General features: G+C 38.2%; 1 long non-coding RNA gene across 1 annotated transcript in view; it reads left to right on the top strand.

The window, feature by feature from the left end:
* LOC143660277 (uncharacterized) overlaps positions 1 to 26,035 on the top strand; it is a 63,894-nt gene extending 37,859 nt beyond the window's left edge. Inside the window, exon 3 of the long non-coding RNA XR_013163911.1 lies at positions 25,526 to 26,035. This is a non-coding gene — a long non-coding RNA (uncharacterized LOC143660277). The remainder of the gene's footprint in view (positions 1 to 25,525) is intronic.
* Positions 26,036 to 26,821: the final 786 nt, after the last annotated feature.

The raw sequence follows: 26,821 nt of genomic DNA, 5'->3' as shown, positions 1-26,821 counted from the left end.
TGTTTTTATAATTATACATTTCATCACCATCATTGTCCACTCTCAGAATTCCTAAGTTATACCATCTCAGTCTTTATCCTCTATCTTTCCATCTGGTGTCATACTTGTCCCCAGCCTTTCTCCTTCAACCACATTCACATTCGGCTTCATTCAGTATACTTATATTATTGTGCTACCATCAGATAGTATTGTGCTATCCATTTCTGAAGTTTTACAGTCAGCCCCGTTGCACAATCTGTATTCCTTCAGCACCAAATGTCCTATCTCTACCCTATTTCTATCTCCTGATATCCTGTGTTCTTAACTTCAACTCTCAAAATTCATTCATTAATGTTAGTTCATTATAGTGAAACCAGGCAATATTTATCCTTTTGTTTCTGGCTAATTTCACTCAGTGTAATGCCCTCTAGCTTCACCCACATTGTTACATGCTTCATGACTTTATTCTGTCTTACTGCTGCATAATATTCTATTGAATGTATATACCACAGCTTATTTAAAAACTCATCTACTGATGGACATTTGGGCTGTTCCCATCTCTTGGCAATTGTAAAAATGCTACTATAAACATAGGAGTGCAAATGTCCACTTGTGTCCTTGCCTTCAGTTCCTCTGAATATAGATCTAGTAATGGGATTGCTGGATCATATGGTAATTCTATATTTAGCTTCCTGAGGAGCTGCCAAACTGCCTTCCACAACAGTTGTACCATTTTACAATCCCACCAACAGTGGATTAGTGTGTTTCTTTCTCCACAGCCTCTCCAGTATTTATTGTTTTCTGTTTTTTTTTTATAATGGCCATTTTAGTGGGTATAGGATGATATCTCATTGTGTTTCCATTTGCATTTCCCTAATAGCTAGTGAAGTTGAACATCTTTTCATGTGCATTTTGGCCATTTGTATTCCCTCTTCTAAAAAATATCTGTTCATATCTTTTGCCCATTTTTAAAATTTTTTATTTATTAAACATACCAACACACAAACACAAGCATTCTTACCATGTAATTATTCAATTCTACATATATAATCAGTAACTCACAATATGATCACATAGTTGTATATTCAGCATCATGATCATTCCTTAGAACATTTGCATCAATTCAGAAGAAGAAATAAAAAGAAAAAATTCACACATACCATACCCGTTATCACTCCCTTTCATTGATCACTAGCATTCCAATCTACTAAATTTATTTTAACATTTGTTCCCCCCATTATTTATTTATTTTTTGCTTGATATGCTTTACTAGTCTGTCAATAAGATAGATAAAAGGAGCATCAGACACAAGGTTTTCACAATCACACAGTCACATTGAGAAAGCTATATCATTATATAATCATCTTCAAGAAATATGGCTACTGGAACACAGCTCTACATTTTCAGGCACTTCCCTCCAGCCTCTCCATTACACCTTAACTAAAAAGATGATATCTATTATGTGTAAGAATAATCTCCAGGATAACCTCTTGACTCTGTTTGGAATCTCTCAGCCATTGACACTTTATTTTGTCTCATTTTGCTCTTTCATTTTTTAATCGAGAAGTTTTTCTCAATCCCTTGATGCTGAGTCCCAGCTCATTCTAAGATTTCTGTCCCACGTTGCTAGGAAGGTCCACACCCCTGGGAGTCATGTCCCACATAGAGAGGGGGAGGCCAGTGAGTTTGCTTGAGATGTTGGCTGAGACAGAGAGGCTACATATGAGCAACACAAGAGGTTCTCTTGGAGGTGACTCTTAGGCCTAATTTTAAATAGGTTTAGCCTGTCCTTTGGTCTTTTGCCCATTTTTAATTGGGTTCTTTGCCTTTCTGTTGCTGAGTTGAGGAATCTCTTCATATATTCTGCACACTCAACCCTTTATCTGATATGCAGTTTCCAAATAGTGTCCTTTGTGTAAGCTGCTGTTTTACTTTCCTGACAAAGTTCTTTGATGCACAAAAGTGTTTGATTTTGAGGGCTTCCCATTTACCTATTTCTTTTTCAATGCTCATGCTTTGGGTGTAAGGTCTAGGAAATCACCTCCTATTACAAGATTTATAGGCTATTTCCCTACATTTTCTTCTAAAGGTTTAGCTCCAATGTTTAGGTCTTTGATCCATTTGGGTTAATTTTTGTATAGGGTGTAAGATATGGATCCTCTTTCATTATTTTGTGTATGGATAGCCAGTTCTTCAAGCACTGTTTATTAAAGAGGCTGCTCTGTCACAGGTGGGTTGGCTTGACTGCCTTGTCAAAGATCAATTGTCCGTATGAGGGCTTATTTCTGAACACTCTATTTGATTATATTGGTCAGTATATCTATCTTTATGCTAGTACCATGCCATTTAAACCACTATAGATTCATAATATGCTTTAAAGTCATGTAATGTGAGACTTCCCATGTCATTTTTCTTCTCAAGATATTTTTAGCTATTCAGGGCACCTTGCCCTTCTAAATAAATTTGTTTATTGGCCTTTCTATTTCTGTAAAATAAGTTTTTGGGATTTTAATTGTTATTGCAATGAATCCATAAATCAATTTTGGTAGAATTGACATCTTAACTATATTTCATTTTCCAATCCATGAACACAGTATGACTTTCCATTTATTTAGGTCTTCTGTGATTTCTTTTACAAATTTCTTGTAGTTTTTGTGTAAAGGACTTTTGTATCCTTAGTTAAATTTATTCCTAAAAATTTGATTCTTTTGGTTGCTATCGTAAATAGATTTTTTTTCTTGATTTCTCCTTCAGATTGTGCATCACTAGTGTACAGAAATACTACTGATTTTTAGGTGTTGATCTTGTACTCCACCACATTGCTGTACTTATTTATTAGCTTTAGTAGTTCTGCTGTAGATTTTTTTTGTGTGATTTTTGACATATAGTATCATGCCATCTGCAAACAGTGAGAGTTTTACTTCTTTCTTTCCATTTGGATGCCTTTAATTTCTTTTTCTTGTTTAATTGCTCCAGCTAGAAATTCCAACACAATGGTGACTAACAATGGTGACAGTGAGCATCCTTATTGCATTCCTGATCTTATAGGGGAATTTTTCAGTCTTTCCCCATTGAGGATGATATTAGCTGTGGGTTTTTATATATTCCTTTTACAATGTTGATTAAGTTCCCTTCTATTCCTATCCTTTGAAGTGTTTTCATCAAGAAAGGATGTTGGATTTTGTCACATGCCTATTTGCATCAATAGAGATTATTATGGGCTTTTTCCACTGTGATTTGTTGATATGGTGTATTACATTAATTGATTTTCTTATGTTAAGCCAGCCTTGCATAACTGGAATAAGTCCCACTTGGTGATGGTGTATAATATTTTTAGTGTGCTGCTGGATTTTATTTGCAAATATTTTGTTTTCTCTCCCATCACTCAAGGAACTTTGCCAATGCTTTTTTATTTTCTGCTTAATATATTCTAGGATGTATCCAGGCATTATATTGCGCTATCCAGGACTAAAGGCCCTCATTTTTATTCTGAGCTCCCTTTGTTTCAATTGTTCAAATGAGCTATCCAGACAGGTTAGTTAGGTTAAATCCTGCAGAAAATTTAGGTTCCAGGCAAAACAAACCTTTCTTCCTTTGGTCTCAAAGTGTAGGTGCAGTTCTAAAATGGAAGACAATGTCTTCCTTACCCCTGTGTTCTGAATTACCTTAATCCCAATCTGATCAGTTTCATTCTTATCTCTAAACACCAGGTTGTAGACATATAAAACAGCCTCTCAAAATCCAGAGATAATAATTACCAATCTAGACTAAATGTGTCTGCTATAAGAGCTTACAATCGAGGTCCCTAATTTATTATAAGCATTTTCTAAAGGAGACTTACACTAATTTTTCTTTTGTTTCTGGCTTATTTTCCCTCACAAAATGTCCATCATGTTTATTCACATTGTTGCTTGCCTCACAACTTTGTTCCTTTTTGTAGCAATACAATATTAGATCACATATATACACCGTCATTCCCAATCTACTTGTCAGTCAATGCATCCTTCAGCCACCTGCTTTCATTAGTCATCATGTATAATGCCCAAAGTCCACAGTCCATCAACACTCTCAATTTTAGATAATTTCATTGTTTCCAAGAAAAAGGTACTCAATAAACACACCCTTACCAATTAGGAAATCTAAACCACCCCTTAATTCTTGTCTCTTCGCCTGTAATTTAACCCTGCTGTTGTGGTGGTACTGCTGATGTTTTCCTGTTAAACATAGCCCATAGCATGCAATAACAGTTTGCCCCCATACCCTGGACTTAAACACTCTTTGCACATGAATCATATCCCTGAAGTAGTTCTTGCAAGAACTTATTTATATTTCTAGTGTTAATCAGTGAAACACGCAGGTCTATAAAACCCCTTTCAATCTTGTTCATCCTCAATATGGTAATATCACTTATAGGCCCACTAGAGAACTGCCTTCACTTCCGTCTAATCCCTAACATTTGAGTTCAATCTCGGTAGCTAACCGTTCACCCATCTCTAGCTTCTATATATCTCTAAGTCCCCTGTATTCTGTACTATAAGCCTCTGATTTTACCTTTGCCATGGTCATAAAAATGGAGTCATACAGTATGTATCCTTTTGTGTCTGCCTTATTTCACTCAGCATTATGTCCTCAAGGCTCATCCATCTTGTCATGTGCTTCAGGACATTGTTTCATCATACTGTTGCATAATATTCCATTATAAGTATATGTCACATTTTGTTAATCCACTCGTCTGTTGAAGGGCATTTGGATTGTTTCTGTCTTTTGGAGATTATGAATAATGCTGCTATAAACATCGGTGTGCAAATGTCTGTTTGTGTCACTGCTTTCAGCTTTTCTGGAGATATACCTAATGGTATTTCTGGGTCTTAGGGCAACTTGATATTTAGTTTCCTAAGGAACACCCATACTGTCTTCCATAGTGGCTGTACCATTATACATTCCCATCAGAACTGGCATAAGTGTCCTAATTTCTCCACATCCTCTCCAACATTTATAGTTTCCTGTTTGTTTTATAGAAGCCATTCTTATAGGTGTGAGCTGGTATCTCAATGTAGTCTTGATCTGCATTTCCATTATAGCTAATGAAAATGAGTGTCTCTTCATGTGCTTTGGGGCCATCTGTATTTGCTCTTCAGTAAAATGTTTATTCATATATTTAGCCCATTTTATAATTGGGCTGGTTTTTCTTTTATTGTTGAGTTGTATGATTTCTTTATGAATACAGGATATCAAACCTTTGTCCAATGTTTGATTTCCAAATATTTTCTCCCATTGAGTTAGCTACCTCTTCACCTTTTTTTTTTTGATAAAGTCTTTTGAGGTGCAGAAGCATTTGATTTTGAGGAGTTCCCATTTACCTGTATTTTCTTTTGTTGCTTGTGCTTTGGGTATAAAGTTTAGGAAGCAACCTCTTATTACTAGGTCTTTAAGATGTTTCCCTAAATTTTCTTCTAGAAGCTTTATGTGCTAGTTCTTATATTTAGGAATTTGATTCTCTTTGAGCTCATTTTTGTATAGGGTGTAAGGTAAGGGTCTTCTTTCATTCTTTGGGCTGTTGATTTCCAGTTCTTCCATGCCCACTTACTGAAAACTCTATTTTATCACAGATCAGTGGATTTGCGGACCTTGTCAAAAATCAGTTGACCATGGATTTGGGGGTCTATTTCTTCACTGTCGATTCTATTCCATTAGTCAATACTGCTATCTTTGTACCAGTACCATGCTGTTTTGACCACTGTGGCTTTATAAAAGTTTTAAAGTCAAGAAGTGTTAATCTTCCCACTTTGTTCTTCTTTAGGATGCTTTTATTTATTTATTTATTTTATTATTTTTTTTTGGCATAGACAGGCTCCAGGAATCGAACCTGGTTCTCCAGTATGGTAGGCAAGAATTCTGCCACAGAGCCACCATTGCACCACTGTTCTTTAGGATGCTTTTAGCTATTCTGGGTCTCTTTCCCTTCCAAATGAATTTGGTAACTAGCTTTTCCAAGTCTTCAAAGTAGGTTGTTGGAATTTTGATTGGTACTGTGTTGAATCTGTAGATCAATTTGGGTAGAATTGACATCTTAACTATATTTAACCTTCCTATCCATGACCAGGGAATGTCTTTACACCTATTTAGATCTTCTTTGATACCTTTTAGCAATTTATGTAGTTTTCTGTGTACAAGTCCTTTACAGCCCTACTTAAGTTCATTCCTAAGTATTTGATTCTTTTTGTTGCTATTTTGAAAGGTATTTTCTCCTTAGCTGACTCCTCAGTTAGGTCATTGCTTGTGTATAGAAATGTTACTGATTTTTGCACATTAACTTTATATCCAGCCACCTTACTGAATTTGTTTATTAGCTCAAGTAACTTTGTTGTAGATTTCTCAGGATTTTTCAAGTATAGTATCATGATCTCCACAAATAATGAAACTTCTACTTCATCCTTTCCAATTTGGATGCCTTTTATTTCTTTGTCCTGTCTGATGGCTCTAGCTAGAACTTCTAGCACAATGTTGAATAATAGTGGTGACAGAGGGCATCCTTGTCTCATTCCCAATCTCAGGCAGAAAGCTTTCAGTCTCTCTCCATTGAGTATGATGCTGGCTATCAGTTTTTCACAGATGCCCTTTTTCATATGAGGTAGTTACCTTTGAGTACTATCTTTTGGAGTGTTTTTATCAGAAAAGGATGTTGAATTTCATTGAATGCTTTTTCAGCATCAATCAAGATGATCATGTGTTTTTTTCACTTTCTATACATTAATGTGCTGTATTTCATTAATTGATTTTCTTGTGTTGAACCATCCTTGCATTCCACTTGGTCATGATGTATAATTCTGTTAATGTGTTGTTGGATTTGATTTGCTAATATCTTATTGAGAATTTTTGCATCTATGTTCATTAGGGAGATTGCCCTATAGTTTTCATTTCTAATAGCATCTTTGCCCAGTTTTGGTATTAGAATAATATTAGCTTCATAAAATGAGTTAGGTAGTGCTCCTTTTTTTCTCAACTTTTTGGAAAAGTTTGAGCAGGATTGGTGTTAGTTCTTTTAGGAATGTTTGATAAAATTCCACTGTGAAGCTATTTGGTCCTGGACTTTTCTTTGTAGGAAGATTTTTGATGACTGAATGAATCTCTTTACTTGTGATTGGTTTGTTGAGATTTTGTATTTCTTCCTGAGTCAGTATAGCTTGCTTGTGTGTTTCCAGGAATTCATCCATTTCATCTAAGTTGTTGTGCTGGTTTGAAATGATATGTGTACCTAGAAAAGCTATGTTTTCATCCTAATCTCATTTTGTAAAGGCAGCTGTTTCTTCTAATCCTTATTCAGCATTGTGTGCTTGAAACTGTAATTAGATAATCTCCCTGGAGATGTGATTTAATCAAGAGTGGCTGTTAAAATGGATTAGCTGGAGGCATGTCTCCACCCATTTGGGTGGGTCTTGATTAGTTTCTGAAGTCCTATAAAAGAGAAAATATTTGGAGAATGAGAGAGATTTCTGAGAGAGCAGAGAATGCCATAGCCACGAGAAGCAGAGAGTCTACCAGCCAGCAACCTTTGGAGATGCAGGGGGAAAACGCCTCCCAGGGAGCTTCATGAAAGGAAGCCAGGAGAGAAAGCTGGCAGATGATGTTGTGTGTTTGCCACGTGCTTTTACAGACAACAGAGAAACCCTGACCATGTTCTCCGTGTGCCTTTCCACTTGAGAGAGAAACTCTGAACTTCATCAGTCTTCTTGAATCAAGGTATCTTTCCCTGGATGCCTGTGATTGTACAGGCTTGTTTAATTGGGACATTTTCTTGGCTTTAGAACAGTACACTAGCAACTTACTAAATTCCCCTTTCTAACAGCCTTTCCTTTCTGGTATATTGCATTCCGGCAGCTAGCAAACTAGAACAGTTGTCTAGTTTGCTGACATATAGCTGTTTATAATATTCTCTTATGATTTCTTTTATTTCCTCAGGGTCTGTGGCAATGAACCCCTTCTCCTTTCTGATTTTATATATTTGCATCCTCTCTCCTTTTTTTCTTTGTCAGTCTTATTAGTGGTTCATCAATTTTATTGATTTTTCTCAAAGAACCAACTTTTGGTTTTATTGATTCTTACTATTGTTCTTTTGTTCTCCCATTCATTTAAATCTGCTTTAATCTTTATTATTTCTCTTCTTCCATTTGCTGTTCTTCCTCAAGTTCTTCCAGGTGAGCAGTAAAGTCCTTGATTTTTGCTTATCCCTGTTTTTTTTTAATGCAGGCATTTAGTGCAATAAATTTCCCTCTCAGTACAGCCTTTGTCACATCCCATAAATTCTGATATGTTGCAATCTAATTTTCATTAATCTCCAGATAGCTCCTGATTTCTCTAGCAATTTCTTCTTTGACCCACTGGTGTTTAAGAGTGTGTTATTTAATCCCCATATATTTGTGAATGTTCTCATTCTTTGATGGTTCATCTCATTGTGATCAGAGAAAGTGCTTTGAATAATTTAAATGTTTTTAAATTTAGAAAGACCTGTTTTGTGCCCCTGCATATGATATATCCTGGAGAATGTCCCATAGCGCTAGAGAAGAATATATATCCTGGTGTTTTGGGGTATAATGACATATATATGTCTGTTAGGATAATTCATTTATCGAGTTCTTTAATTTCTCTATTTACTTGTTGATCTGTTTGGTTGTTCTATTTATAGAGGAGAGTGGTGTATCAAAGTCTCCAGCTATTATTGTTGAAACATCTATTGCTCCCTTCAGTTTTGCCAATTTCTATCTCATGTACTTCGGAGGTCTTTGATTAGGAGCATAAAGATTTATGATTGTTATTTTTCTTGGCGAATTTTCTCTTTTATTAATATATAGAGTCCTTCTTTGTCTCTGATGATGTCTTTATGTTTAAAGTCTATTTTGTTGGATATTGGGATAGTTACACTTGCTTTCTTTTGGTTTAACTTGTGTTCCATCCTTTTACATTCAATCTATTTGTATCCTTGAGTCTAAGATGAATTTCTTCTAAACAGCATATCGCTGGATTATATTTCGTAATCCATTCTGCAACTCTGTACCTTTAATTGGTAAATTTAGTCCGTTAACATTCAAAGTTATTATGGAAAGGCAATTCTTGAATCCACCATCTTATCTTTTGGATTTTATTCATCAGTTCTATATATTCTTTTCCCTCTTTCTCTTTTTATCCTTTAAGTTACCTTTCCTGGCACCCTTCAATTATGTGCCCTCCTGCAGACCTTCCTCTCCTGTCTTTTTTTTTTTTCAGCTGGAAAAACTACCTTAAGTATTTCTTATAGGGCCAATCTCTTGCTTACAGATCTTTCAGGAATTGTTTGTCTGTGAAAATTTTCTTTTTAACTTTTTTTATTGCATAGTATAACATATATACAAAGCAAAGAAATAAAAAAGCAATAGTTTTCAAAGCACTCTTCAACAAGTGGTTACAGGATAGATCCCAGAATTTGTCGTGGGCTACCATACAATCCTCTCACATTTTTCCTTCTAGCTGCTCCAGAATATAGGAGGCTAGAGGGCTTAAATACTTTTTTATCATCACAATTGACTTTTTTCATTATTTTTTTGTTAACAATAACATACATAAATAAAAGCTATAAATTTCCAAGCACAGCACCACAATTAGTTGCAGAACATATTTCAGACTTGGACATAGGTTACAATTTCACAATTTTAGGTTTTTACTTCTAGCTGCTCTAAAATATTGGAGACTCAAAGAGATATCAATTTAATGACTCAGCATTCATGCTCATTTGTTAAGTCCTATCTTCTATGTATAATTCCACCATCACCTTTGATCTTTCCACACCTCTCATTGGGGTTGTTTGGGCTATGAGAATTCTAAATTTTTTATATTGGAAGGGTCTTTCACTAATATGGGGTAGGGAGATAGAACTATCTGATGTTCTGGAGAGGCTGGGCTAGGTGTCAGGACTTATCTGGACCAGGGACCCATCTGGAGGTTGTAGGTTTCTGGCAAGTTACTCTAGTGCTTGGAACACTTGTGGAATCTTACAAATTGCCCTAGAGGTTCTTTAGGATTGGCTGGAATGGTCCTGGTTGGAGGTTAGCAGGTTATGATAGGTAGCAAGGTCTAGCTGAAGTTTGTGTAAGAGCAAACTCCAGAGTAGTCTCTCGACACTATTTGAACTCTCTCTACCACTGATACTTTATTAATTATGCTTCTTTTCCCCCATTTGGTCAGGATGGAATTGTTGATTCCATGGTGCCAGGTCTGAATTTATCCCTGGGAGTCCTCTCCCATGTCACCAGGGAGACTTTCACCCCTGGATGTCATGTCCCACATAGGTAGAGGGCAATGATTTCACTTGCAGAGTTGGGCTTAGAGAGACTGAGGCCACATCTGAGCAACAATAGAGGTCCTCCAGGAGTAACTCTTAGGCATGCTGATAAGTAGTCTAAGTTTCTGTGCTACCTACATAAGCTTCACAAGAGTATGATCAAGGGCATGGTCTATTGATTTGGATATCCCTAAAGTTTGATACAGTATCAGGGGATTCTCAGATAATAAGGTTTAATAGTTTCATATTCTTCCTCCCCTCCCTCAGGGGACTTTCCCAATACTTTTTGATTATCTGGCTAAAATACTCTAGTATGTTTCCAGGCATTACAATAATCTATACAAGATTAAAAGACCTCTTTCTCATTCTGTGCTTTCTGTGTTTCAGTTTTTCAAATGAGCTATACAGATAGGTTGAATTAGATTATGCAGTACAGAAAATTTCAGTTCCAGACCAAATAAACTTTTCTTACATTGGTCTCAAAGAGTATGTGTGGTTCTAAAATACAGACATTGTCTTCCTTTATTCCTATATTCTGAATTACTTTAACCCCAACCTGTTCAGCTTCATTCTTATCTCTAAAATATCAGGTTACATATATAAAACAGCCTCTCAAAATCCAGAAATAATAACCACCATTCTAGACTTAATGTGTCTTCTCTAAAAGCTTACAATCCAGGCCCCTGTTTTCTTATAAGCATTTTCTAAAGGTGACCATACCATTGTTATTTTTTATTTCTGGTTTACTTTGTGTCACCAAATGTCCCACATTTGTTCACATCGTTACATGCCTCATGATGTTCCTTTTTGTAGCTGCCCAGCCTTCGTTCATAAGTATACACCATCGTTCACCAATCTACTTCTCCATCAGTGCATCCTTCAGCCACCTGCATTTATCGGGCATCATGTAGAGGGCCCAAAGTCCAGTCTATCAACATTCTCAATTTTAGATAATTTCATCTTTCCCAAGAGAAAGAAAACCAATAAACACACCTTCACCAAATAGGAAATCTAAACCTTCTCTTAACTCTTGTCCCTCACCCCATTATTTACCTCTGCTGTTGCTGTGGTAGTGCTGATGGTTACCTTTGGAACATAGCTCATAGCATGCAATAGCAGTTTTACCCCTGTACCCTGGACTTAAGCACTCTTTATACAAGAATCATATCTTTGAAGTAATTCTTATAAGAACTCATTCATACTTTTAGTGTGAGTCAGTGGGACACATAGGTCTATACAACCCTTTTCAAACTTGTTCATCTTCAATATGGTAATATTACTTCTAGACTCATTAAAGAATCATCTTTGCTCTTATTTATTCCCTTACATTGGAGTTCAATTTCATTAGTTAACAGTTCACCCCTCTTTAGCTTCTATGTATCTCTAAGTCCCCTGTATTCTGTATTATAAGTCTCTGATTATATCTTTATGCTGGTCATAAAATTGGAATCATCACTTGACAGACAAATTAGTATGTGTCTTGGTGAAGGCCTATCTGTATTTATTCTATTTGGAGTTCTTTGGGTTTCATTGACTTGCATATTTATATCCTTTACGAGGGTTGGGAGGTTTTCTCCCATTATATCCTCAACTACTCTTCTTAGCCCTTTACTCCTCTCTTCTTCTGGGACACCGATGATTCTTATATTTGTGTGCTTTTTTTTGCCTATCATTTCCCTGTGTTCCTATTGAGTTTTTCCATCTTTTTTTGCCATTTGCTGTTTTAAGTCTTTGAAGTCAGTTATCCTGTCCTCTATAACATTTATTCTTTCTTTTGTCTCTTCAGATCTGCTATTGTGTGTCTGTAGTATGTTTTTTATTTGGTCTACAGCATCTTTAACCTCTGTAATATGTGCTATTTTTGTATTTATTCCTTCAAGTTCCTCTTTATGCTCTTCTAGTATCTTCTTGATTTCCTTTATGTGATTAGCCATCCCACTTATTTATTTAGTAGAGTTATATGAATATCTCTGATTAGTTGTTCCAAGGTCTGTGTTTCCTCTGGTGTTTTGATTTAATGGTTAGATTGGGCTCTGTCTGTACCATGATATGTTTAGTGATCTTCTGCTGTCTTCATGGCATGTAAATACTTTGATTAGTTTATTTTGGAAGTTGATTCCTTTCAGAAGTCTAAAGCCTTGTATTTGCAGGATGGATGTGGAGCAGGATGCAAGGCATGGAACAGGACACAACAGTGTGGTGATGTGCTGCAGTTCAGGTATAGGCACAGGCTGGTGATTCTATGCTGAATCCTGTGAGCATGGGTTGCCAGCAGTGGGGAAGAAGTGGCTGTCCAGGTGCATGGGTCTGAGGTGGGGTCCTGGTGTGCACTTGTCTAGGGTGCAAGGCCCTTTGTGTGTATGTGCAGAGCTAAGGCAGTGGGTTGGCATTGTGACTGTGTGGGCTGGGGTCAGATGTTTCCCAGAGCTGGGGGTGTGTGACTGGGGGCCATACGCATCACGTGCTCAGATCTGGGCATGCCATAACCTGATGTACACTTGCATAGACCTCGGAGGGGGGCGGGGTGGGTCTCTGTGACTGTATAGGCTGGGGGCAGGTGTAGCCTGGGTATAGAGGTAAATGCTAGGAACCTTTATATTGTGGCAATTGCTTGCGTGGGGCAAGGACTAGGAGGTAGGTCTCAGAAGGGATGGGGCAAGACTGCATGTGCACAGGAGAGGTGGGTTGGGCTGGGGCAGGTGTGCATGCACTTGGGACGGGGTTGTGGGTAGGTATGCACAAGAGGGGTTGTCACAGTGGGGGCACTTGGAATACAGGGAGTGGGGTACGGGTGATGGGGTTCACATCACTCTAAAAGTCACCATTAAAAACGTGTTGGTTTGAAAGGAAGCATGTCCCCTAGAAAAGCCATGTTTTGATCTAAGTCCCATTTTATAAAGTAGAATAATCCCTATTCAATATTGTATGTTTGAAACTGTAATCTGATCATCTCCCTGGATGATGTGATTTAGTCAAGAGTGACTGTTAAACTGGATTAGTTAATGACATGTCTCCACCCATTTGGGTGGACCTTGATTGATTTATTGGAGTCCTATGAAAGAGGAAACATTTTGGAGAATGAGAGATTCAGAGAGAGCAGAGCAGAATGACATAGCCACGAGAAGCAGAGTCCACCAGCCAGCAACCATTGGAGATGAAGAAGGAAAATGCCTCCTGGGGAACTTCATGAAACAGGAAGCCAGGAAAAGAAGCTAGCAGATGATGCTGTGTTTGCCATGTGCCTTTCCAGATGAGAGAAGAACCCTGACTGTGTTCACCATATGCTCTTCCAGCTGAGAGAGAAGCCCTGACTGTGTTTGCCATGTGCCTTCTCACTTGAGAGAGAAACCCTGAACTTCATCAGCCTTCCTGAACCAAGGTATCTTTCCCTGGATGGATGCCTTTGATTGGACATTTCTATAGACTTGTTTTAATTGGAACATTTTCTTGGCCTTAGAACTGTAAACTAGCCACTTATTAAATCCCCCTTTTTAAAAACCATTCCATTTCTGGTATATTGCTTTCTGGCAGCTAGCAAACTAGAACAAAAAACTTTTAAAAATGTTTATTAATTTTACCTCAAGATGAAGTAAAAAATTAAACTGAACAGAAAAATCATGCTGTTTCACAAATAATGCATGTAAAGAGATAAAAAAAATAGCATACTCATATTTTATTCTTTCACTCCTCTATCCCCCAAGCTTTTTTATATTTGTTATTGTTTCAGTTTGCTAGAGCTGTTGGAATGCAATATACCAGAAATGGATTGGCTTTTATAAAGGGGATTTATTAACTCACAGGTTACAATTCTAAGGCTCTGACAATGTCCAAATTAAGGCACCAATAAGAGGATATCTTCTCAGAGGAAAGGCAGCCTGCATCTGGAACACCTCTGTTAGCTGGGAAGGCATGTGGCTGGCATCTGAGGTCCTTGCTCCTGGTTTCTGGTTTCAAATGGTTTCTCTTTTAGCTCCTATGTGCCATCTGGCATCTCCTGGGTCAGTTTCCTTCTGCATTTCCAAAAGACTATGTCTAGCATCTGCTATCTGTATTGCTCTTTTAAGGACTCCAGTAAACTAATTAAGACCCACCTTTAATAGGCAGGGTCACATCTCCATGTAAATAATCTAATCAAATGGTTCCACCCATAATTGGGTGTGCCACATCTCCATGGGAAAAACCTAATCAAAAGACCCCACCCACAATAAGTCTACACCCACAAGATTTATTAAAAGAGCATGGCTCTTCTATAATATATAATATATATATTATAGTATATATATATATACTATATACAAAAATACACTGTACCATCTTTATATAGTGTATGTCCAAAACCATACATCTATCCTTACTTGTATACGTTAGCATTTTATCACCTGTAAGGAGGAAGAACTGATGTTACATACCAAAAAATTCAATATAATAGCACTGGAATTTATAATTACCCAAATGCTTAACTTTACTGGGCCTCTCTGCTTCTTTATGCTGCTTTCATCCACTGTCTGGTGTTCTTTCCTTTCAGTCTGATGAACTCTGCCTTGCATTACTTGTAGGGCAGGTCTAGTGGTAATTATATCCTTTAGCTTTTATGCCCTCATCTCTCCCTAATTTTTGGAAGAAAATTTTGCCAGATATGAAATTCTTGGTTGGCAATTGTTTTCTCTCAGAACTTTAAGTATTTCAATCCACTGCCTCCTTGCCTCTATGGTTTCTGATGAGAAATCAGGACTTAATCTAATTGGGACTCCCTTGTACCTAACACATTCTCTTTCTCTTGCAGTTCAGAACTCTCTTCTTCTCTTTTGCATCCAACAGTTTGACCACCATATATTTGGGCATATTTCTCTTCAAGATTATCTTCCTTGGTGTTCAACGGGCTTCTTGAATGTACATATTCACATCTCTCGACAAAGTTTGGAAGTTTTCTGTCATTTAAAAAAAATTTCATCTCTTCCTTTCTCTCCTTCCCATAATGTGTGTATTGGTATGCTTGATGTTGTCCCACAAGTCTAAAAGGCTATTTTTACTTTTTGTGATTTTTTTTCTTTTTGGTCCTCACCTGACTCATTTCAATTGACTCATTTTCAAGTTCACTGATTCCTTCTTCATCTCCAATCTGCTGTTGAAACCATCCTGGGAACTTCTCATTTCAGTTATTGTTTTCAACTCCAGTAGCTCTGCTTGATTCCTTTTTAAAACTTCTGTCTCTTTACTGAAATTCTCATATTTTCCATCCATTATTTTCTTGCTATCCTCCAGTTTGTTCTCTGTATTTTCCTTGAGCATATTTAAGTTCATTTAAAAAATGTATTTTATTGACAAATCTTCATACACATATAGTCTACACATGGTTTACAGTTAATGACTCGCAATATCATCATATGTTGTGTATTCATCACCATGATCATTTTTTAGAACATTTGTATCATCACAGAAAAAGAAATAAAAAGAAAAAAGATAAAAACCCATACATCTCATATCCCTTATGCCTTCCTCTCAATGACCACTAGTATTTCCATCTACCCAATTTGTTTTACCCCCAATCCCCTTATTATTTATTTATATTTTATCAATATTTTTTACTCATCTGCCCATACCCTGGATAAATGGTGAATCAGACAGAAGGTTTTCACAATCACACAATCACACTGTAAAAGTTATATCTTTATACAATCATCTTCAATAATCAAGGCTACTGGAACACAGCTCAACTATTTCACTCCAATACACCATAAACTAAAAATGGATATCTATATAATGCATAAAAATAACCTCCAGGATAAACTCTTGACTCTGTTCGCAATCTCTCAGCCACTGAAATTTTATTTTGTTTCATTTCTCTCTTCCCCCTTTTAGTCAAGAAGGCTTTCTTAATCCCATGATGCTGGATCCCAGCAAATCCCAGGAGTTCTGTCCCACATATGCCAGGGAATCATGTCCCACATGGCGGAGGGGGGGAGGGCAGTGAGCTCACCTACTAGAGAGAGAGGCCACATCTAAGCAATAAAAGTGATTCTCTTGGGGTGACTCTTAGGCATAATTTTAAATAGGCTTAGACTATCTTTTTTAAGAGTAAGTTTCACAGAGGTGAACTCCAAGATCATGGGATCAGCCTACTGATTTGGTTGTCCTCACTGCTTGTGAGAATATGAGAAATTCTACAATGTGGAAGTTGAATATTTCTTCCTTTCTCACGAGTCCCCCAAGGGGACTTTGCAAATAATTCTTTATTTACTGCCCACATTACTCTGGAATATATCAGGGCATTACACTAACCTGGACAAACCAACAAAATTTCATGCCCTATTCTAGATTCCATGTACTTATGATAATCAACTAAGAAGCTCATTTTTTTTAAAGGCTTTGTCTGGTATGTCTATAGCCTGGTCATTTTGATATTTTCTGGAATTATATCCTCTTCCTTTCAGAAGAGTCATCATTTTCTGTTTCTTTTGTCTGATAATATTTTGTTGCACATTGTACATCTTAATGTCTTAGTATTTAACTGGTGGATTTAGTTCTTGTTTCTTGAGTTTGTATTCAGGTAGTGATATTACAGGGATTTTCTTGAGTGCCAGGAGCTATCAAAACCAAACAAACCAATGCAAAAAGCACCATTCACAGTCTTTGAAAATTGACTGCATTGGCTGGTGCTCTCCTTCAGAGTTCAACCCTTCTTTCAAGAATGCCATCTCAAGTGAATGCAATGTACTGTGTCCTCCCTGTCTTTTCTGGTCCTGTATCTTGTTTCCCAAGTCAGTCTCTCCTAGCCAGAACAATACCAGGGACTCATGGAGTGCCAGCAACCCCAAACTGCCATGGGCAGGGTTTGAGGGAGGAGACAGGAAGTTTGCCTGGATATAATCCTATGGCTCTTTGAAGCTGTGCTTTCTTTATTCAGCACTGGCCCAGTGAGTACAGCCCTTTGTTTTCTGTTGTTTTAAAGTAGCTTACTATCTTTAAGTCTTCAGTAAATGCTTTTTCCTCAAGGCTGATTGGAAAAATGGCTGCCTTCAGCATTGTGCCCCTAGTGATCTGAAGTAGCTGATAAAAAGCAGTGATGGGGGTGGGGAGTGCGAGGGTAGTTCAGTGGTAGAACTCTCTCTTGCCAAGCTGGAGACCCAGATTTGATTGCCCCTGTTCGATTCCTGCTCCATGCACTTCTCCCCCAAACAAACAAAAAGCCAACTGAACAAAAATTCAACAAATAGTGCTGCAATAACAGCATACTCACATGGAAAAAGAATGAAATGTGACCCCACCATGCAGCATGAAAAAAAAAAAAAAGAGTAGTGATCAATGATGGGACAAAGCACCCCTAAATCTTAGAGAACTACTAGCAAGTTGTCCCAGGTGTCAGGTTTGAGTACCTCACTGCTGCCACTGTGAGACTGGGGGATGGGTGACAGTTGTCACTGTATGGAGAATGCAATTCACCTGTATTTATTGAAATTCACTAGTCTCTTACTCCTACTCTTCCCTGGATGTAGCACAGTTTTCTGAGATTCCAGGGTTTCAAAATAGTTTATTCAGACAGTTACTGAGTGTTTAATATTTGCCTTCATGGAGGGACTGATTCCTGGAGCTTCCTACTCAGTCAGCTACCCACAATTTGCCTCCCACACTAAACCTTTTTTTTTTTTACTTCATCTACATCCCCACCTCCAAACTCATAAATTTTCTGAGACTTATTAGAATTCTCCTCCCTCATACCATATCTGTTTCAAGAATCCTGACTTTGTTCTCTCTTATTTCATGTTAACCTACCTATATTTATTTAGATATTTTGTTATTCACCCTGTGTTTTTGGTTTGCCCCAGTTTGAGTTCTCTACTTTTTTGCAGTCTTTGTTTTTGTGGTCAGATTTCTCTTTAGCATTTTTTTTCAGATGGAATATATGAGTGATATACTCTAATTATTTGCACAAACAGAAATCTTTTTATATCTACTTTTAAGGTATTCATTACTTCAAAAATCAAAGGATCTTGAAGTTTATGAGCAATTGAGGAAGAGGGATAGTGATTTATACTCCTTGACTTCTGCAGAAGAGTACAAAGACCTATTTCTTGTGTGGGAAAGGTAGAGGTGCTTTCTTTCAGGGAAGACCCTTTGAAATCATCAGGTTTAAAGACAGAAATTGGAAGCTGCTGAAGTTTACCTTTCTGGAACAGGGATAAATTATTTAATACAAATGTTACTGTAGTCAGAATAACTGAAAGCACAGCTTGGTCTATTGGAAAGGGAATATTGCAGAGAAATAGAGCAGAGAGCCTCAAGTATTGGCTAAGGGAAGGGCCAGCCAAGCCCAGGTGATAAGAGGTCGTTTCAGAGTCCTCAGTAGTCGGCCTTCAGATTTGGGTTTCCAAGTGGCAGTCGTTGTAGAAAGAAGCCATGCCTCAATAAAAATAAATTTTTGTTCTGGTATCACTCATATTTATTTAAATGCCTTGCTTCAAGGGCATGATTCCATAATAAAGGGGAAGAAAGTGGAGGGATAGAAAGGAGCCAGTGAGAAGTTTCCCTGTCTGTCTCTACATGAATCAACTAGGCCTTTGTAGGAATCATACCTAACCAGAGATGATTTGGGAGAAGGCATCACTTTTTAGCATTCCAGGGAGAAAATGACCGCTGCCTATAGACTTAATAGAGCCAGAGACAGACAAACTGATAAACCTTAGGACCCCTATCAAGCTTAATTGAGGATTATAGGCCAGCACAAGTGGGGCAAGCTGCCTAAATACTTCCTGGTTACATTCTGACCTGCTTTCCTTGTTCTCTTGGCCTTTCTTCTGTAAGTGTGATCAAAGTAAACTCCTACTAAGGGTCCCCACTATGGCAACATTCTGGATACACTTGTCTCGGCCCCAAATTCATTGTAATTATTAGTACCATAACATTTTCTCAGATCTCAAGTAAGGGGTATTTCATATAATTTTAATTACGAGGTAGATAGCATTTGGCCCCATGAATTATGAAACATCTTAGCTAAAGTCAGACAGGCTAGTCCTGGGCCCAGGTGGAAGAATTTGTACTGTCTTGTATGAGGTACTTCAGTTCCTTTTATCCTCAAATCTGCTCTCACCTCATCATGTGAATATACAACATCTGTGCCATTGTTTTCAATTTCACTCTCTGGTGGGAGGCTGTATAACTTGATCTCTTGCAGATTATAGGTGTTTCATTAGAATTATCATTTAAAGTATGAAAAAAGGAAGGCTCCAGGGTGCCACATATTAAACATTTCATCTCTTCTTTTTTAAAGTCAGAGCTAACTGTTTTTACAGATAGTCCCTGATCTCATTATGGGGGAGTAAATGCACACTCTTATGAACCACTCCAGATTTTTCAATAACCTGGCTGATTAACATTTTCCTCTTCTCTCTTCCCATGTTCACATTTAACCCAGTTAACCTCCCCTGTCAAAATTCAGCCTGGTGTATCTCGGTATTGTGTAGCCTTGGATGTACTCTCCTAATCTCACATACAGAGATCATTCCTGTGAGTTATTCACTTAATGCCACCCACATGGTCACACTCAAAACTCTGAAGTTTGTGTGTAGTGGGCTGTCAGGAGTTGATGTCTGTATTTAATTTTCATGCACTGCATTATATTTTGGAGAGAAAAGAAATCTATTCAGCTAGTCACTTCTGCCCTTGTTTTACCTTCATGTGTTATTATCATAAATGCTTCTCCCCCCACCCCTCCAAGAAACAGTTGAGTCTGTAGTTGAAAAGAGCATCCTCCTTTAAAGGGCAAAGATGCCTTACAAGTGAAGGTAGTCCTGAGATCTACCTCTGGGATGGGCTTGCATCTTAGAGTTCCAGACCATTATCCTCCCTCTGTACAAGGGTTCCAACACATTCAGGATTCAACTTGATGCTCAGTTCTTAATGTAGCAGAAGCCTCTTAGATCATCCTCAATCCCATGATAAGAGGGGTACCAAAGCATAAGCACTTCTATCAGACTGAGCCAATGGTAATCCCTTCCCCAGGAATGTGGAATGGGACTGCATAGCAAGGTCCATACATGTAATCCCAAGCACTGCCAGGAGTCATGTCTTTGCCATGTGGACTGGAAAACAGATGAAGCAAGGACAGAGAATGAGGAAATTGTACAGACAGAAAGGAATGGAGATGAAGGCAGAGAGGGTCCTCCTTGGTGACGTTCATGTTCCTAGTTCCATTTTTCTCTGAAGTGTGGCTGCAACATAGGTCCATGAGCTACCCCTGCCACCTAATAAATCCCCCTCACTTATTTTCCCCTTGAAACACCTCCAAAAGGTTCTGTTGCAATCAGTATCATTATTGTTTTTCCTCTCCTTTCACATTTTCCCACTTGAATACTTAGGTTTTGCCTTCATGTTTTTTTCTGAGAGTGCATATGTGCACTTGTGTGCTGGATGGAGATCTGCCAGTCCATATGGGAAAGATACATTTATCCTATTCATGAACAGGGGCAGGAGAAGGCATTTCACAGCCTCCCTTGGCGAGTCACAGGCACTCCCCATCAGGGGTGGTCACTATTCATCACTAATATAATAAAAATGCAGGGTTGGTGTTACAGGGTCTTTCATTCCTTCCAGAGAAACCAGAAATATGAATTTTCATGAGAAATCTCTTGGTTAAGAAAATGTATCTAAATATGCAATGCACCAAAAAGAAAAAGTCTGTGGGCTGCTTGAGAGCTCTACCTTAAACTCTTGCTATCAAAATGAGCAACACTCACATCACTACGGACCTTACTGAGATCCATAATCTCAGTAAGATTATGAGATCCACCCTAGACCTGATGAATCAGATTTGTCTGATTCATCACCAGAAGATTTTTCTGCACATCAAAGATTGAGAAGCCCTGCTTGCTTCACTTGTTCATAAACTTGGGTGTATACTGAAATTACCTGAGAAGCTTAAAAAAATACTGATGCCCAGGTCCCATTCCCAGAGATTCTGTTTTAATTAGTCTGGAATGCAGCCTAGGAATTTGAAAAATCCCCCCAGATGATTTTAACATGCAGCAAAATTTTAAAACTGCTGGCCTACCACTACCTTTTGCCTCCCAGATAAGACACCCAACCAATGCACTCGGACCTTATCACTTTGGCCCTTGAGTTCATGACCCCTACTCTGGAGTCTCATCACTTTCACAGGAGTTGCAAATCAAGGTCCACAAAAATTGCCAGAAGAACAATATTTTAAAAAAAAATGATGGTGCTGAATTTAAAAACAAGGATTTCTTAAAAGCCACAGAGAAATATTGAATATGAACATCTTAGAAAAATAAATGATTGTACCCCAAAGTACTCATTTAATAGGGATTCCAAACACACAGGATTAGCCAAGGCTGGCATCATAGATGATCTCAGCCATCTGAAAACCCCAGTTCTTTGAAAATGTGGTCAAATGGGAAGGAGAGGAGTGACAACAGTTAAATAACCAAAATTAAACCTGGAGAGAATGGACACTTAAAATTCGAGTGCAGGAAAAAAGTCCTCTTTTAAATTCTAACACCAATCTTGCTGCTCTGATCATTGTGCCTACAACACAGCAAATGAAACAAGCTTTTTGTGTGTATCTGTATGTGTGTATATATAAATAAAATTCTTCTGGTATGATCCCAGTATGATAAATTGGGGGGAAAAACCCTCACAATATTTTACCTCCCTGTATTATCCATCCCTTTTCAATGTGACTTTGCAGCTTTTTCCTGCAAAAAAAGAAGCCATCACCCTTCCTTTGAATCTGGGCCAGCTTATTGACTTCTTTTGGCCAACAGAATGGGCAGAAGAGATGTTGTGCTAGTTCTGAGCTGGAGCTTCAAGAGTCTTTGCACTCTGCTTCTCTCTCTTGAGTCCCTGCTACTGCAATGGGAACAAGCTGGATTTGTTGGACTTGGAGAAGACATGAGGCCTTCCTAGACCAGTTAACAGCCAGCTGCCAACCAGCATTTGAGAAAGCCCAGCAATTAACAGTTTATTATTTGTGTTAGAATCTGTTGTGTACCCCCAGAAAACCCATCTTCTTTAATCCTCATTCAGTATTCCTAGGTGGAAGCTTTTTTTTGTTCCCATGGAGATGTGACCCACCAATTGTGGTGGTAACTTTTGATTAGATAGTTTCCATGGAGATGTATCTCCAAACATTCAAGGTGTGGTTGCTTACTGGAGCCCTTTAAGAGGGAACCATTTTGGAAAGAGCCATAAGAGCCCAGCTAGCCAGAGACCTTTGGAGATGAAGAAGGAAAACACCCCCAGGGAGCTTCATGAAACAAGAAGCCTGCAGAGAAAGCCAGCAGACATCACCATGTTCACCACGTGCCTTTCCAGTTGAGAGAGAAACCCTGAACCAAGTTATCTTTCCCTGGATGCCTTAGATTGGACATTTCTATAGCCTTGCTTTAATTTGGACATTTTCACAGGCTTAGAACATGTAAACTTGCAACTTAATAAATTCCCCTTTTTAAAAAGCCTTTCTGTTTCTAGTATATCATGTTCCAGCAGCTTGCAAACTAGAACAATCATCTACCTGACCAATAGCTGACCAAAGATGAATGAGTAAGCCTAGTCAAGACCAGAATATACCTAGTCAGCCAACAAAATCATAAGTTAAATAAATGCTTGCTGTTTAAAATCTCTAAATTTTGGGGTTATTTGTTACACAGGCAATAGCTGACTGGCATATCCCATTACTGAACTTCTAGGGAGCTTCAACTTGGACATTGAAGTTCCAAAGAAATAGGGTTCAAGGAAATGCCTAGAAAATAATTAAGCTAAACTAGGGAAGACTAGGGAAAGAATGACAAGGGCTTTTTCTCAGTTTTGTTTCTCTACTGGGCCATACTGGGGCTGATGTGCCGCTTTGCTAGTTCAGGGAGCTGAGCAAAAGTGGGGCCAGCTGAATGGAACACCTGACAGCTATTTACTAGCTACTCCCTAATTCCACTGCCACTACTGATCCTTCCATATTTCTATCTCAATGTTGAGCATCTTAATTTGAAGACAACATTTAAATGTGAACAATGTACATGTTAAGAATAACACAAAATACATATTTCATGTGTACATATATATATTAATTCTTACAATTTGGTATGATTTTCCAAAAGATAGCAGTACATGTCCTTGGGTTTTCTACATACTTTCTAAGAAAACTAAACTGCTTCAGAAGAAACCCTTTTAATATTTTTGTTAGCTTTGAAAATCAGTTTAAAATTTAGTTCAAATGGCAAAAGGAAAAAGAAACCAAGTCAGCAATCTCCTTCCTCCTCTAATAAAGTAGGGATGGATTCAATCATTTATCAGTGGGCAGCTTTAGGGAAAAGTTCTGTTCATTCCTCCCTGTCCCACAGGGTGAGGGCCAGATTTCCACAAACTCTTCCTAGCCTTCACATCTCACTTGAGTTTTTCAAGAAGGCAATAAAGTCATATAATCCTATTTTAGGATCATTGCGGTCCTTGATGAAGGCTGGAGGTTGTATATGATAAGGAGCGGCTCAAAGACTTACAGAATTCATGTTGAGAAACCCTATGTATATTAGCCTCACATTCAAATAAATAGACTATCTTGCTTTTTCCTCTTACTAGTGACGTTAGCAAGCTAAATAGATATCATGTACATGGATCTCTGTCCTTGGCATTATGAGGGATATAAAAGCCATCTCCAAAGTGGTTGCTCTCCTGGAACTAACATTCTGATTGAGGGGACAAGATGGACTCACCTGAGAACAGTTGCATGTAGATCAGTACTACCAAGAGATATGTTAGTATTTTTTTTGGTGTGACAGAGTGTTTATTCTGGCCCCTCCATTCCTTCCCATGAACCCCACACTCTCTGGTGGCCATGAGTGACAGCCCCACCTCCCAGTTTTAACTTCATGCCCTGATCAGTTAGTGGGCTCACACAGCACTCAAGAAGAATGTTTTGTGTGTGGTACTGGTGTACGGTGCCAGTGTCACTCCACATCAGCTGTGGCCTCCTGCTGCAGTGTGCCCAGGTGGGTCATGTACAGCATCAGCTTAAAACGAGGCCCCACCTGTATACTTATAGGTGTGATGCCTGAAGATGTAGTAGTCCTTGTCAGGGAAGACGATGACCCATTGGCTGTCATCCTTGAGCACAGGGAATAGGTAATGGAGGATGTCAGTTACCTGTTGCCCAGGCAGGAGAAGCTGTGCATGACGAGGTGGGCTTTGGTGTCCAACATGGTGCCCCAGGTCAGTGATGTTGCACTAGTAAATGGTACCAGAGTTGGGAGTCAGAAGGGTTCACTGTGAGCTGGCTAAGTCAGGGAAGCCCACGGAAGAAATAAAGTAGCCCTCAGTGGAGATACTGATAACCCTGTAATTAAATATTCCTTTAGAAGTATTTTCATTTACACACACACACACAGTGATAAATGCTGTATGTCTCATCAAATCGTCCCTGTCTCCGAAGAGGCTCAAGAGAGATAGATGTGGAGTATACCATTGCTGTCATTTCTTCACATTATCTTGCACTAGACACCATCTGGGACAGGTAAACACCTAGAGAAATAAATGGTCCCAAATGCTAAATTGTTACCATTGAGACCAGAACGACCTAGATGTGTGAATCAGGAACACACAACAGAAGCATCTTTTGGTAAGTCTCTGGGAATAACAATTCTTAGAAAGCTTTCTTTGGGATGCCATCTGGAAGCATAGCTATCACCATGATAAATTAGTACTTCCTTCTACTTTAGATATGCTCTCTTAAAATTATCTATACTTCCAAGTTTCGTAAGCCTTTTTTTTTTTAAATTAAGGAGAACTTATGCTTATACACTTGGTTTTCAATACAATTGTAGCCATTATCCAAAATGTCAATGTGAAAGTTATTTACGTCTGATCTAGGAATATGCCATTTTAAAAGAATGTTTAAACAATTCTTACTTCCTGAATTGTATCCTGCCTAATTTAGTGTTAAAATAAATTAAGTATTCCACTAGGCAGAGTAGGCATGATTAGAAAGGATAGCTATGAGGACTGGAAGGAAACCAGACTGGCTTAAAATTTACCAAGAGATCATTTAACTCTATGCAATGAGCACTTCCTGCACTACCATGGAACTGGTCATCATTATTCTTTAAGACATAGTCCACATGGAGCTAGATTAAGGAGTGATTATTCAGGGGCCTCACTAGTTTTTATGTACAAATGTGACCCCATACTTCTAACAGCACAGACCAACCTACAGATGACAATTTTGCCTTGCAGGTTATTAAAATGAGCCTCTCCTTCAAGCTTTTTTCAGCAGAAAACTGCCTGGTCATCCTATAATCAATGTGAAATATGCTGCATGCTGCATCTTGTTGTTTTAATTAAAGAACACTGATCATTCAATTACACTGAATGATTCCTCAAGCCCCTCATGAAACAAGCCCTTAGAAAACCAGAAGGAAAAATCAAATTGGAGAAGGACGTCCCAAGATTTCAATAGGCTCTGACTATAAATGCTTCAGTTTGCTTCTGGGTATATAAGAAGTGGCAATGAAACAAGGTTTTTAATCTCCTGTGTGGTCTTCAACAGGCAGAGGATGCGGCTCAACCGAAGAAGGTGAACTTGGGGGTCCTCACCAATGTCTCACTGTTAAGCCATGTTTGTCCTCTCTAGTCTGTTTCTCTCCCTCCAGGCTGACCAAGCTGGGTGGCCTCACTCTTCCTTCTGAGACATAAAATCTTTGAGAGGAAACAGCTCACTTCACTGACTCTATCATTCCCTAGAAAGGCTATTCATTATATTTGATAAAGTGATCTGCAAATGGGGACTCTGCATTCAAATGTCTCTTTACAAATAACAGCCAAGTGTCCATGCATAGAATTTTCTTGAGAAATATAACTAAGACTTTCTGAATACTTGTTCTGTGGCTGAGGCAAAATAAAGCACTAGGTACACATAATTTTATTTCATCTTAACCACCCTGTGTGTGGGACCTGGAAGTTCAGAGTAGGGAAATAATTTGCTCAGAGATGGGCAGAACAGAGGATGTGGAATAAGAAATGCTGTTGGACACTTTGAGTAAACAAGTCCAGGTTCTAGTTCTTCACAGAGGACATCGTGAAACATGTTTGGGAGCATATGCTCTGGACCAACCTGGGTTTGAATTCTAGTTTTACCACCGTCTAGTTATATGAACTTGACCAAGTTTCTGAGTCCTCTGAGCTTCAGTGTCTTCATTTCTAAGATAGCTATACTCCTCCTATCTTAAAAAGTTGCAACAAGGATTAATGAAATAATGCACATAAAGCATTTAGCAAGGGACACATGGAGAATAGTCAGTAAATGCTGGTGATTATTATTATACTATTTTTCTTGGTTTAATCCCTTTTCCTTTACTGGATGAGCTTGAGAGCTTTAGCTAAAGTGATTCTCGACATATGAACATAAGAAACAGTTGGAAACCATTTGCCATGATGGTGATAGAACAGTAATTAAATTGGAATTACCAACCAAACTTAACCTTGCAGGAGGGATCCAGTAGGAAATGTGGTCTGTTAGTTTCTTGTCAGAGG

This window comes from Tamandua tetradactyla, chromosome 16 (genome assembly GCF_023851605.1).
Source record: "Tamandua tetradactyla isolate mTamTet1 chromosome 16, mTamTet1.pri, whole genome shotgun sequence".
NCBI lineage: Eukaryota > Metazoa > Chordata > Mammalia > Pilosa > Myrmecophagidae > Tamandua > Tamandua tetradactyla.
This window is presented reverse-complemented; position numbering and strand designations above follow the sequence as displayed.